Source organism: Parus major, chromosome Z, assembly GCF_001522545.3.
Source record: "Parus major isolate Abel chromosome Z, Parus_major1.1, whole genome shotgun sequence".
Lineage (NCBI taxonomy): Eukaryota > Metazoa > Chordata > Aves > Passeriformes > Paridae > Parus > Parus major.
Window position 1 is genome coordinate 71,752,119 of NC_031799.1, and position 12,870 is coordinate 71,764,988.

General features: G+C 37.2%; 1 protein-coding gene across 1 annotated transcript in view; it reads right to left on the reverse strand.

Annotated features, from left to right (window-relative positions):
- EDIL3 (EGF like repeats and discoidin domains 3) overlaps positions 1-12,870 on the reverse strand; it is a 233,855-nt gene that overhangs the window by 85,167 nt on the left and 135,818 nt on the right. The window lies entirely within an intron of this gene.

Genomic DNA, 12,870 nt, shown 5'->3' on the forward strand with positions numbered 1-12,870 from the left:
AAGTGACATGAAAATGAGGTGATTAGTTACGTTGCACGCAGCAGAAGACAGCCTTTTAGACAGTAATGGGAAGAATTGTCACCTATTTGCTGATATGTCCAAAGAGATTAAACAGTTTTTGTGCTGATGTAGCATCTCCTCCAAAAGCAGTGTATTATTCTGTCACCACCTAGCATGGTCCATGTGTGTAAGCAGTGGCCATCAGGACTAATCAAATGAAAAGAAATTGAATTTTACTTTCTGCTTCTCAAGAGTGCCATTATTGCAGAGTGACTGTCATGGGTTTCCATTACCAAACACGCTCTCACACTTTTATAAAAAGGTCATAAAATTAACTTTGGGCCCTTATGTGCTCTACAACTCCACTCTGAGGACCCAGACTGAAAATGAAGTTAAGCAACCCTTAGATAGTCTGAGAGTAAAAAAAACTAAAAATAAAAAAGGGAGCAGAAAGAACTTGAGGCTTTGAGGCTTCTTTCTGTTGTTTTGTTTGTTTTTTGTTTTTTTTTAAATCACTTTTTCTAGTGAAGTGATTTCATGGCATAGTGTTTTTAAGAATTGGGCCAAAAAAAGATTCAGGAACTACAGAGGTGTCCTAATAGATAGTTGTGTAATTAAGATCACAAGGAACCTAGGAAAAGGTGTGGAAAAGAGCCAATATTCCCCCTGTAAGTTGCAGTTCTGATTCACTTTTTGCAGTCCTTTAATAGAGATGATATGCACAGGGATAAAGGAAATACAGTGGAAACAGCACACTTGCATTTCCAGAAGGCACTTGATGAGGTTCCACATGAAAGGACCTTGCCAGGGAGTGGGAAAATGGCCCTGCTACAGCCAGAAGTCTAATTACAGAACAGAAAATGTCTTTTCAGGACAAAATGTTAGCAGTGGCATTCCCCTAGGGTCATTGCTGGAGTCAGTTTTACTCATCAGTGGCCAGGAGGAAACTGTGAATGGGGAAATTGTCCAATTTGAAGCTCTCTGGATCAAATGCCACTCTGATGATGAGCAGCTCCAGGAGGACACGGAAAACTGAGTGAGTGGTGAAAAGGGCAACAAATGAGCCTCAATGTATGCAAAGGGAAGAGACAAAATCCCTAAAATTGCCTGCCATATGCTGAACCTGGAAATGGCCATTAGAGCTGCAAAGAGCACAGGATTGCTCAAGTTGGAGAATGAGGAGGGATACAACTTCACATAAACATGGGCAAAATGTCACCTTGCTGAAATGAGGGAGCACTCACTGAAATTCACAAGAAATCAGCTTAACCTGTTTTTTTTTTTTTATTTTTAAAAGAAAATTAAAGTCATTCTTGGCATGGTGGGTTGTGGAGCCTTCCAGAAGATGCAGCACAGTTCAAAAAGGAGCTGGACAAATTCAGCCACTGCAGGTCCAAGGATGATATTAAAGAGACACTGACCAGGGCTGTACTTTTAATATTCCTGTGAAATGATTGTCATTACCACAGCCAGAGACAAAATGTTAAGCCACCCTTTGTTGAAATACCTGACCTAATATGAAGGATTTTTGTATTCTTAAGAATTTCCCACTAACATGGTAGTGAAATTTAGCTAAGAATCCCTTTCTTTAATTCATATAAATAGAATATTTAAAAATAAACTCTCCAAGAAAACACTTTGCATATTTAATGAGTACATTCATTAGAATAAAAACCAAGCATTAAAAAGCTACTTTTTCAGAAACATGTCCTTTTAATGCTGTTTATAGGCACTTTGTGTTCTGTAGGAAATCTAATTATCCAATAATTTAATTTCATACGGAAAAAAAAAAGAAGTTTGTTAGGGGATTATCAAGAAAAGGTTGTATTTCTCAGCTGAAAAGGTAAATAATAATATGATAATATATGATATATAATAACATAATAATATATAATATAATATATACTATTATAATATTATATAATACATAATTTCCTGAAATAAAAATAAATATGGTCACTGAAGCCAGTAGATAACTGTGGTACTTACATTTTCAAGTGTTTAGGTAACATCATTTAAATAATTTCAAATCCTTTGGCATTTTTAAGAGTAAAAAATATATATAAATATTTGAATTTATTGTGGAGAAAATCTTCCCACCAGATGTTACAAAATTCTTTTTGGAGGTGTTTGAAGTGGCATAGATTGATTTTTGTGGATTGATTTCACTATTATCTATGCAAAAGCAACTGTTCATAAAGGTTATAACAAAAGGCAAATGTGAAGTTACCTGTCAGTAATACATAAATAGGTGTAACTCCACTAATATGCCTTGATTCATTATACTCTCATGTCGGCATGAGAGCCAGGAGGGCTTGTTGTGGCAATAATATCTGTATTAATAAATTCCATATAAAGTTGCACAAGGCAAAATTGCACTGCTATTTGCCAGGACTCAAAAAAGTAACAATAGCACCAAACTAAGCTATTAGTAATCCATAGTGATTTATCAAAAAACTTTAAGTTAAAAAAAAAAAGGAAAAAAGGAAAAAGAAAAAAATACAGAAGTTAAAATTCCCAATATCCCCTTCACCCTATGTCCTCACTGCCAGTGCAAAATTCTCATATCATCTCTTAATTTTTTTCTTGTCTCAGTCTCACTTTGTAGAATTTCCTGTGGGTTTTCCCTTTGGGGTTTACAGGGACCAAAGCATCACAACACTGGGTGCTGTTTTCTAATTCAGCTGCAACAGGAATTGTCAGAGCAGGGAAATTTGTTTTCTGAGATGTCTTGTTGCAAGGAGACCTAATCTCAGCAAAACTCAGGATGGAGGGAGGGATGGGAGCATGCAAGGTCTCCTCAGCATCCCTGTTTGCACCCAAAACTGTGAATAAAAATGAACTGAAGGGAAATGGGGCAGCTGGAGCTGCAGGTTTATGTCCCTTCCAGGAGATGTAAACTTTAAGTGAACAAGACCAGTGCCTGAGAAAGGAAGAAGAGAAAGAAATTCCTTCCCTGTCTGATCATGTTATCCATGCCCCAGCTCCCAGGGTACTGGGAATTCTTGTCCAGGATTCCCACACTGCCTTCTGAAGGTTCTTCAATGAGCATAAAAATTTCCAGTTACATCAGAGACTGGAATCTGCTTTTCCCTTCTCCAGCCACGGAGGAGGATGGTGGCCTCCCAGCTTTCCCAAAAGGAAACACTCCTCAGGGTTACATTTCTTACACATGGGCACATTGGGCAGGTAAAGTTTTCTGCTGTTCACACAAATTACTCCTCTCCCAGCTTTCTTTCCCACTAATTTCCCAAACTCCCTACCCAGTAACTTGTCTTGGTGAATCCCTTGGGCCTGCTTCTCCTTGCACTTTGAGCTGTAGTCACTGGGCTAGTTGGTGGCTAAAATTTAGGCTTTCCACCCACCCCATTTATTTAAAGTGTGGAAAGTCTCTGAAATTAGCACTCTCTCCATCACTAAGTGCTAATAACAAGCAACCTAAAAAATAGTGCTTTAATATTGAAAGCAATTAAATATTATTTATTTAATAAATTGAATTAATTTAATAAATATTTAAAGCAATGTAAAATCAATTCTGGAGAAGTGTAACTTAAATAAAGGGGGGAAAACACGTTACACTTCATTATTAAATCACATTTTACTTCCAGCAGATATATCTTTATGTCTAAGATTAAGCACAGCTTTCAAAGGACCTGTGGCCCATTTCACCTGCAGAAAACTCAGTGGAAAACCCACCACACCTTCAGCAGAGATGAGGCTGAACTGATTCCATCGTGCACTTTGGGAAAGAAATTTAATTCTGGAGGATTTTCCACCTGACATTTTTTATCATGAAAAAAAAACTTCCTACGTCTAAATATGAGTGAAACCAAACACTGACTCAAATTCAGGTCTGATGGAAAGGAAAAAGGCATTGTGAAACATATTGTGTAAGGACCAGGAGGTAAGAAAAAGAAGATGAAGAGGTTTCAATAATAACAATTAAATTAATATTCAGCTTCCTGTTTGGAAGCTCCTATCCAGAATAACAAGGAAATTTTCAGAATTACTGAAGAAAAATAATTCTTTTTTTCTGAGAGTGGAGATGAGGATTCAAATTTTCTTTCAAAGATGTAAATTTCCCAGCATTATTTGTTGTTTCTCTAACTTTGTTGTAATGAATTACAACACCCTTACTTTTTTGTGCTAATCTACAATGAAAGCTCACATCACAGATGGGTAAAATTGAATTTTGTAAAAACCAGAAAGACTGTAATTACAAAATTATGTTTCAGCAACAGGAGCATAAATGGGAATTGATATTATTAGAATAGCAATAAATATAATATTGCAAACTATGCACTGAAACTGATCTTCAGTGAAGGCATGCAATATTACTATTAAATATACAGATTTGACAGTGGAGGGAAATGATGTTTATGGGTGAGGTCTAACAGATTTTTCTGGAGCAGCAACAGGTATTAATGTGTTTTAAAAGGTAAAAGTTTTGCATGATATTTTCTGTGAAGAAAATTTCTATCTGCATTAAACAAAGAGCTGGTCAAGTTACATTCTGCACTAATACAGGAAAACAGTCAGTGGTATAAAGGAAAATTGCATTAAGAGGTAATTCTGCCAGCTCTTCTTGGAAAGCACTCTATCACAGTTGTGGATATTTAAATTTTTCACTCTAGTTCATTTCAAAAACCCTTCTGCTCCCTTCTGAGTCCCTCCTTTCCATCACCACGGCCGAAACAAAACAAATTTTTTCTCTCTCCCCATTGCGCCGCCACCAAATCTTTCACATCAGCTCATCCCCTGGGAAGCCCTGGGATCCTCTGATGGAATGGAGGTGGTGGCAGCTGGGGACTGGAGCAGTGGCAGTGCCCAGCATCCCCTGCCAGGTCCCTCAGCCGTGGCTGCACCGCGGCCGTGCAGGACCGTCCGTCTGTCCGGAGCAGCAGGAGTGGCCACTCTTCCCTCTGTGGGAAGCTGAGCACTCAACATACCACATTTCCCTCTCCTCCTGAAAGCTGCAGGTGGGAGAGCTGCTCTCAGCATGGAGATTTTAGTTCATTTAGGCCTTGTGTAACTGTGTTATTTTTTTATTTTATTTTATTTGTTTTATACTATATTTTTTCTCTGGATGGATTTTCACCTTTCACAGCTTCACTCGTGCTCCACGGCTAAATGAAGCTCCAAAATATGAGTCAGCTTTCAAACCCCCAAGTTTTGCAAGCTTTATGCCATGCTCACTTGTGATTCCACTCCTGTGCCTGGCTTGTTAACCACTGCAGAGCTGGAGACAGTTTCATTATGGGGAATTTGTACAGCCCTGGAGATGATTTTACTCGAATTGATGATTCCTGTGCCCACCAAAGGGTAGCAGCAAACAAGACCAGGCTAATTCTTATGGCAACCCACCCTCCACAATCAATCTGTTTGGAAATAAATACCAAATTTCTTATATAATAAGCCTTGAAATAAGGTATTTCAAAATGTTCCTGTGACTTGGCTATTGGGAACTTTTTTAAACCGGCTACAGCTGTAAATTTTTATATTTAATGTACCCTTATTGTTTATATTTAATATATACCCTTTTCATACATTTATAATCATTAGCAGTTTTTCATTCCATACTTTTAGGAGGCTTCTTTTGGTCATAATAACCTGTGATTTGTTTTGAGCTTCCTTCTACAGTCTACAGTCCAGATTTTATTTCTTTTATAGTACCAATTTCTTACCTGCAAATTATTTTTCATTTCTGCCAGGACATAAAAAAAGAATGTGCATTATTGACCAGACCAGGAACTTAAGAGCTATAAGGTCTACTTTGAGAATAATGGAGTGCTGTAATTTTTCTTTTAAGGCTTAGAAACACTGAAATATTCATTGTCATAGGCTTTGCCACGCATAAAAATGCACATAAAAGTTCCTCCAACAAAGGAACAGTGGATCATGTTTATAAGATGAGGATATTTTTTTTTTCTCCTCTACTCTTTGTGAGTGTCTAGGATTCTGTGAAAAGGTAGGGTCACACCTCTCCCACAGTAGGAAAAGAGGCAGAAGGAATCCCTGACTCCATCCTCTTTTTGCTGAGGGCAACTGAGTCAAGAATGACACAAACCATTTAAAAAAAAGCAGATCCACAGGTTTAAGCAAGAAAACATGGCAAAAAAGTTGCCACAACAAGGTGGTTCAATCTCAAGTCAACAACACAGGGTTCAATACAGACTTGAGATAATATTTTGAGTTTTGGCGCCACATAAAATCTATTGCTGAACTTGATGACTCATGGAGCAAGGAAACAATTAGGGATTTAAAATATTCCTATTGGGTCTTCAGGGCTTGCCTGAGTATTTTACACTGAGATTCTGCCAGGTGTCTCAGTAAAGACTGAATCCTCCCTTGCCTAATCAAAACAAGATATCAAGAAATTAGTTTTCAAAGGGATACATTTCTGTACAGTGCCAGTGCAGCAAGATGAAAATGTACCCGAAGGCACAGGGCTGAGGACTTTGTTTCAACATCAAACACAGAGAGATCAATCTCATTTCCCTTTTTCTGCTGAACTACAGTTCTGATCTGCTGAGCCCAGATTTGCAAACACCTCTGTGCCCTGCTCGGGATGCCTGGACAGAGAAAGTCTCCAGTGGAAGGGGCAGGGTGTGCTTTGTTTGAAGACTTGGTGTTGGAAATGTGGGAGTTTGATTAATACTTCTCACTAGGTCATTGAAATGCCTGGGAGAACACTTCAATGCTAACAACGTGTTCTGTCGTTTCTGTAACATTTTCTGCCTCTTTGCACTTTCATACCAAGGCGACACGCAGAAATGCCCGCCAGACAACGTTCACAGAGCGCTGCAGATTCAGCAAAACTCATCATTTTCAGCAAGACACTCCAGAGGGGTTTTGTCCAATGCAAATATAGAAATTGTATTCCGTTCAAGGTTAGCTGAAATAGTTAAAGATGTGTACAAAGCAGAATTCCTATTACTGATGTTAGCCTCTCTTTCAAGTAGCAATTTAACTTTTAGAATATTTTTTGCTTCTATTCTTATGGTATGTTCAGAGAAGGACAAATTACTGAGGCTGAGTTGAATTACATGGCCTGAAGTCACATTTGACATGTAAAAATTCTCCCTCTTGCACTTTCAAAGTGTATTTCTGATATGTTTCTGCTCTGAGATATTACTGTAATCCAGGGAGTTCACACTAGTTCTATTAACTTGATATTAAATGGATAAAGTTCTTGTAGGCACAATTTTCTTTCTATTATTTCTTTTGTATGAGATTAACCACACATAATCCCATAAATCCATAAGGATACCGAGTGAATGATACATTAACTACCCTGATGACATTAAAAATTAATTCTCTATGATTAATAATTTTGTGTACATGCATCCACACATGCACACACATATTATCTATAAAACCTCCTTAATTTTTCCATGGAAGTCCTGAATTTGTCATCTGAATAATGACTAGCAGGAATGTACATATTTACTGACTTTTTCTGCCTTGTATCCCCTGCTGACAATAAGCTGAGAACGCTGGCTTTTAAATTTTATGATCTCTGAAGTGAAACAAAGCAAGAAAAATATTAAAATTTAAACAAACCCTTCTCTTTGCCTTAAAAGTTAATTAAAGAAGAGTTCCCACTTTCTTGATTAGACCACAGTTTGATTAACATTTTTGAACTGGTGTCAAGCTTTGATTTCATGCCCAGGCTCTTTCCCCTGCCTTTCCTTTCTACCAGCCCAATACCTATGTGGCTGTGAAGTTCACTGGATCAAAGAACTTATCTGCTTTATTAATTGCCTTCCCTTTTTTCCCCCTTGCCAATCCTTCATTAGTATATTTGTCCAGCTTTGTACTCCAATGATTTCGGACTTTATATTTAACTCCAGTATTTGAGATTGTGGAACAGGCACACATTCCAAACAATCAAGAATAAGCTTAAACTCAGACTTCTTAATGAATTATTCACAGAATTAATCAAACTGATATTTTGAACTGTAGGGAAGAGTAGACCCTCCAAAATCTCTTTGACAGAGATTTTTATGTTAATCAGTAGTTTGGGGAACTGGATATTGTGTTGATTCCTGGCAGGTGAAGAGTTTCACAGTGGCTGACCACAAGCTCAAAGTATTTCCTGGAGGTGAATAAAGAATCTCAGGCCTCAAAACCAAAGTTCCCCAGAAGGTAATCTGGAAATAAGGCATGTATGCAATGGGATCTCCTTTGCCATTCAGTTGTTAACATCTTAATTTTAACAGGGCAATTCCATGGGCTGAGTTCACCAGAAAGCCCCCTAACCATGTTCATTGATGTAAGAAATTGGTGAAATTCTGATTCCTATCCATATTTTGAAAACACAGATTTCCTGGAAGGCAAATTTTATTCAGCCATAAGCCTTCCCCCCGAAGACACAGCTTTTTAATGTTTCATAAACTGTTCTGATTTTCTGTGCACTTTTTTATGCCCTTATGTCTGTTTTGAGTAGGGTTTTTCTGAATTTAAGCATGGAGGCTTTATGAACCCTGGACCTTGCTGGGCCAGGGTTGGTCAGAGCTGGATCTGTAAGACAGAGATAATCCAAAATTCACCCAAGGCTGTGAGCACCAAGCAGAGGAGTTCAAAGGACAAGCACCTGAAGCCAGAAAGACCCAACACACTGCCTTGACAACACACAAGGGAAATACAGACAGCGTGAAAAGGAGTAAGGCTCTATTAGAAAAGATACTGTAAAACAAATTATTTTTCCCAAACTACAAATCAGGGTCATGCCCAGGGAATCATTTTGAGAGAAGGAAAATTCCAAAATCATAATGCATTAGTGTGCTTTGAGTGAAGCCATCTAGCCTGGGAGTATCAGGCTGCTTGTAAGCAGAAGTCTCAAACATCTCCTTATGCCTAGATCAGACTTTCATACAGCTTTTTGAGTAAAAAAGACATTGAAAGAACAGGCATTTTCATGTGAATGGAAAGAAAATGCCACTTTGATTTCCACAGAGAGGAAGGCAGGAGGCAACCAAGAGCAACAGAGACACAATAGTGTGCTAAACCATAAAAGCAGAGGAAATCAATGAGAGCGATGTGGAGGTACAATGCTTGCCAGGATTTCTGACATGCTAGACAAATAAATTGGTGCACTTGCTTTGAATGCAGTTCTCCTACATATGGGCATGTTGAATCCACAGAAAAGGAGGTGAAGGGGGCATAGTATATGTAAAGAAATATTTATAGTGACTATTTTGATCTGGATCTTTAAAGAAAAAAGCACGAGAAAATTTGCCATATGCTTTAATGGCAGCAACTCTTGGCAATTAGCAAAACACAGCTCCAAAATGCACAGTGGTGGAATTGTAAGGTGTCCACTGTCTGCTACCATCTGTTTGATTAAAACCATTAAAATGGGAGTGAAAGGGATTGAAAAATCACCTGTGGAACTGCTCACATATTACTGCAATTCACTGCCCACGCTGATCACGGGAGATTTTAACAATATAGATTTGCACTGAATAATGCAAACAGCCTGACTGTGATGAAAGTGCCTGCAAGAGAATGTTGTGATCCACAAAGCAAAAACAAAATCAAACCCGCCAACCACAGGAGAAACTGTTCTGGAAGCAGCACTTTATTTAGGGACAATCCAAGACCATGGAAAGCTGCAATGGACGTGATCATAATTGATAGTTTGAATTCAGAACAGGAGTAAGGAATTGGTTCAGAGAGTGAGGGAGCAGAAGGAGATGCAGCTGCACCACGGAAATTCTGAGGCCTTAAGAAATCAGGGAAGTAATATGGAATCAGTATAGCTTAAATTTTGGATTCAGAAGATGGGGAAAGGTGCTTTATTCCCATTCTGTGTTTGCTAAACATCTGCAGGTGGGTTCTGTAAATACCAGATGTTTGTTGAAGTATCTCTTAACAGGCTGATAAGCTCATCCCAGAATGGCTGAATATGTTGTGAGGCTGTCAGTGCTCTCACACTCCACTTTACCCTGATTTTGCCTCATCCTTGCTTTCCAGAAATGAGAAGCAGCTGGTTTAAATACCATTTATGCCCAAATTGGTAAAACCAGCCATAGCTCATGAGAGAGAGAAAGCGAGAGAAAGAGAGAGAGAAAGAGAAAGAGAAAAAGAAAGAGAAAAAGAGAGAGAAAGAGAAAAAGAAAGAGAGAGAAAGAGAAAAAGAAAGAGAGAAAAAGAGAAAAAGAAAGAGAGAAAAAGAGAAAGAAAGGGAAAGGGAAAGGGAAAGGGAAAGGGAAAGGGAAAGGGAAAGGGAAAGGGAAAGGGAAAGGGAAAGGGAAAGGGAAAGGGAAAGAAAGGAAAGTTCAAATCTCATCCATGTCAGACACAGACTCAGAGGATGGTTAAGGTGGTCCAAATATGACAAAATCTCATTTTACTGTAATTTTTATACTCAGTTTCAACCCCTTCCTTCTCAGGTCAGCTGAGACTAGCTGCACTAGTTATTTCAGAGACTTTTGGGACTACTCAGAAGGATTTGGGATGGGTGTCACACAAGGCTCCCAGGAGCTGGGTGTAGCACAACAGCTGTCTCACACCTGAAAAGTGCTACAAATGAGATAGAATGGATGGGAATTATTTAGGAGATTAGCAAAAAGGAATTAAGTGTGGTGAAATCAAATGGTGGAATTAAGAAAGAGGGAAAACGTAGGTGGAGGTCTAGTAAAAAAACAACCTGACACAAAGTAGAGGAGGCTGATGTGTAACAAGAAAAATGCTTGTTGCAAAGCAGTGATATTTGGGCTATAACAAACTAGATTAATTATTAGACAATGCATGCTGGAAAAGTAGCTTGCATTGATGCATTTGTGCAGGTTTTTTTTACCCTAACATCTAGGATATTTTACATATTCTGTGATGTGACTCAGGAATCTTTGAGCGTTGTGAGGTAATTCTGAGACAGCAGTCAGTAATTTACATAATTAGCATAACGGTATTTAATTATATGATTACTGTAAATATGTGTAAAACTTTGATGGTGTAATTAGAATGTGTAATAACTACTTGTAATTACGTAATTAAGTGTGATGACATAACCAAACTTCTAATGGAAAGAACCCCTTGTTTTCAAACCCAGCTATAGAAAATGGTGTAGTGCAGATTTATAGAGATGGTAAACTATTTATATTTATATTTATATTTATATTTATATTTATATTTATATTTATATTTATATTTATATTTATATTTATATTTATATTTATATTTATTTATCCCCCAAAATATGAATCCCCCAAAATAAGACCCAGAAAGACAGAGAGTGGGTAACATATTTTGCAATAGAACGGCAGAGTCCTTACAATATTTCAATAAACTAGAAAATTTGGATTTTTTTGTACATACATATACTTTCTGTACTATGCTCTCAGAACCAGAAATATATGTCTGTGCTTATGCACATACATAAAACTTAATTCAGTTTAATATATTAAGATACGCAACTTCAGACACAAAGTTATTTTTGTATATTGCTACATATTCATCTATTAAAAAAAAAAAAGGAATATAAAATAACAGATGATGGTTCAGAAAATGCAATGATCACTTAAGTAATAGCTCTGACTAGGCCATTTCCAGCAAAACAGGAGATTGGGTTTATGTGATCTATTTTCTGAGCTGGCATGATGCAGCCAAAATACAGAAGGGATAAACTCTGAAGAGATGGATGAGATTCCTGGCAGAATTCCAAATGGCAATTCAATTGCACCTAATAAGGAAATGCATGAATTGCTTCACCAGCAAATTCTGAAAAACACTTTAATATATACCTTTTTTTATTTTTATTTTTTTGTTAATTTTTTTGTTAAGTCACAGGTAGCCATAGAGACCTGTGACTTCCTCAAAGCAAATCTCTGTCTTTTATTCCTGTCTAGAACTACATACACTCAGATATTTTTTCTGTGGTGTATAAATGTATAATGTATAAATGTATAAATGTAATTCACTGAAGTTACTTCTAAAAAACTTTTGTTGTTATTGGCCCATCCTGTTTTCCCCTCTACTCTCCCCCATGCATCCACAATGTGAATGCAGGAAAAATAATCAAGTTTTTTCTACTTTGTTATGGTTTCATTTATTTATCCTTCAACTTGTCACACCTTTTCTCTTTTTTTGCTACACAAAGTAGGATTTTTCTTGCATTAGAAACTCCCTTTCTTATGTGAATGTAGATGAGCCCAGTGTTTCAGGTATTTTGAATGTAATACCCAGCACTCCAATTGTCAAATACTTTCCTGTTTCTTTTTATGTAATATACATTGGAACTATATTAGCTTTATCCACAATACCATCATTTTAACATATTTTGTTAAAAAAAAACACACAGACTTGCATCTTTACAGTATTTAAAACCCAACAGCCTCTAATATCTAACTCTTAAGGTATATTGCATTTTGTGGCAAAGAAATTTATTCTATTTTTGCTAGTCTTCAGGACTACCTGGTCTATCATCCATGAAGAACTTTAGGAATCAGACTTTTATGGTGCATCCATAATCAATGTTATTGTAAAAATCATGTGAGATTGTTCCCAGGACAGGTCCAATAATGACTATTAATTCTATTAATGACTTCCCCAGAAAGCAGTGGTCCAAATTTCAGAGGCTAAGAGACACATCAGAGCAAATAACTGATATTTTTGCCCTGTTCTTACACTTGATTTGTGCTAATAACGCTGCTGAAGACAGGATATTTAATGAGATGAAACCCCAGCCTGAATTTTTTTTTTCTATTTTTCTACTTCACACTATTTTACTTCTTGCTAAACTGTAGATATTTATTATACATTTTGGCAAATATTTCCATCGTATCAGATGCTTTACTTGAACGTGTGATAGATTTGGTCTCTGAAATTCCTCCAGTTTTGAAGGGAATGGGATAGCTATTTTGAGGT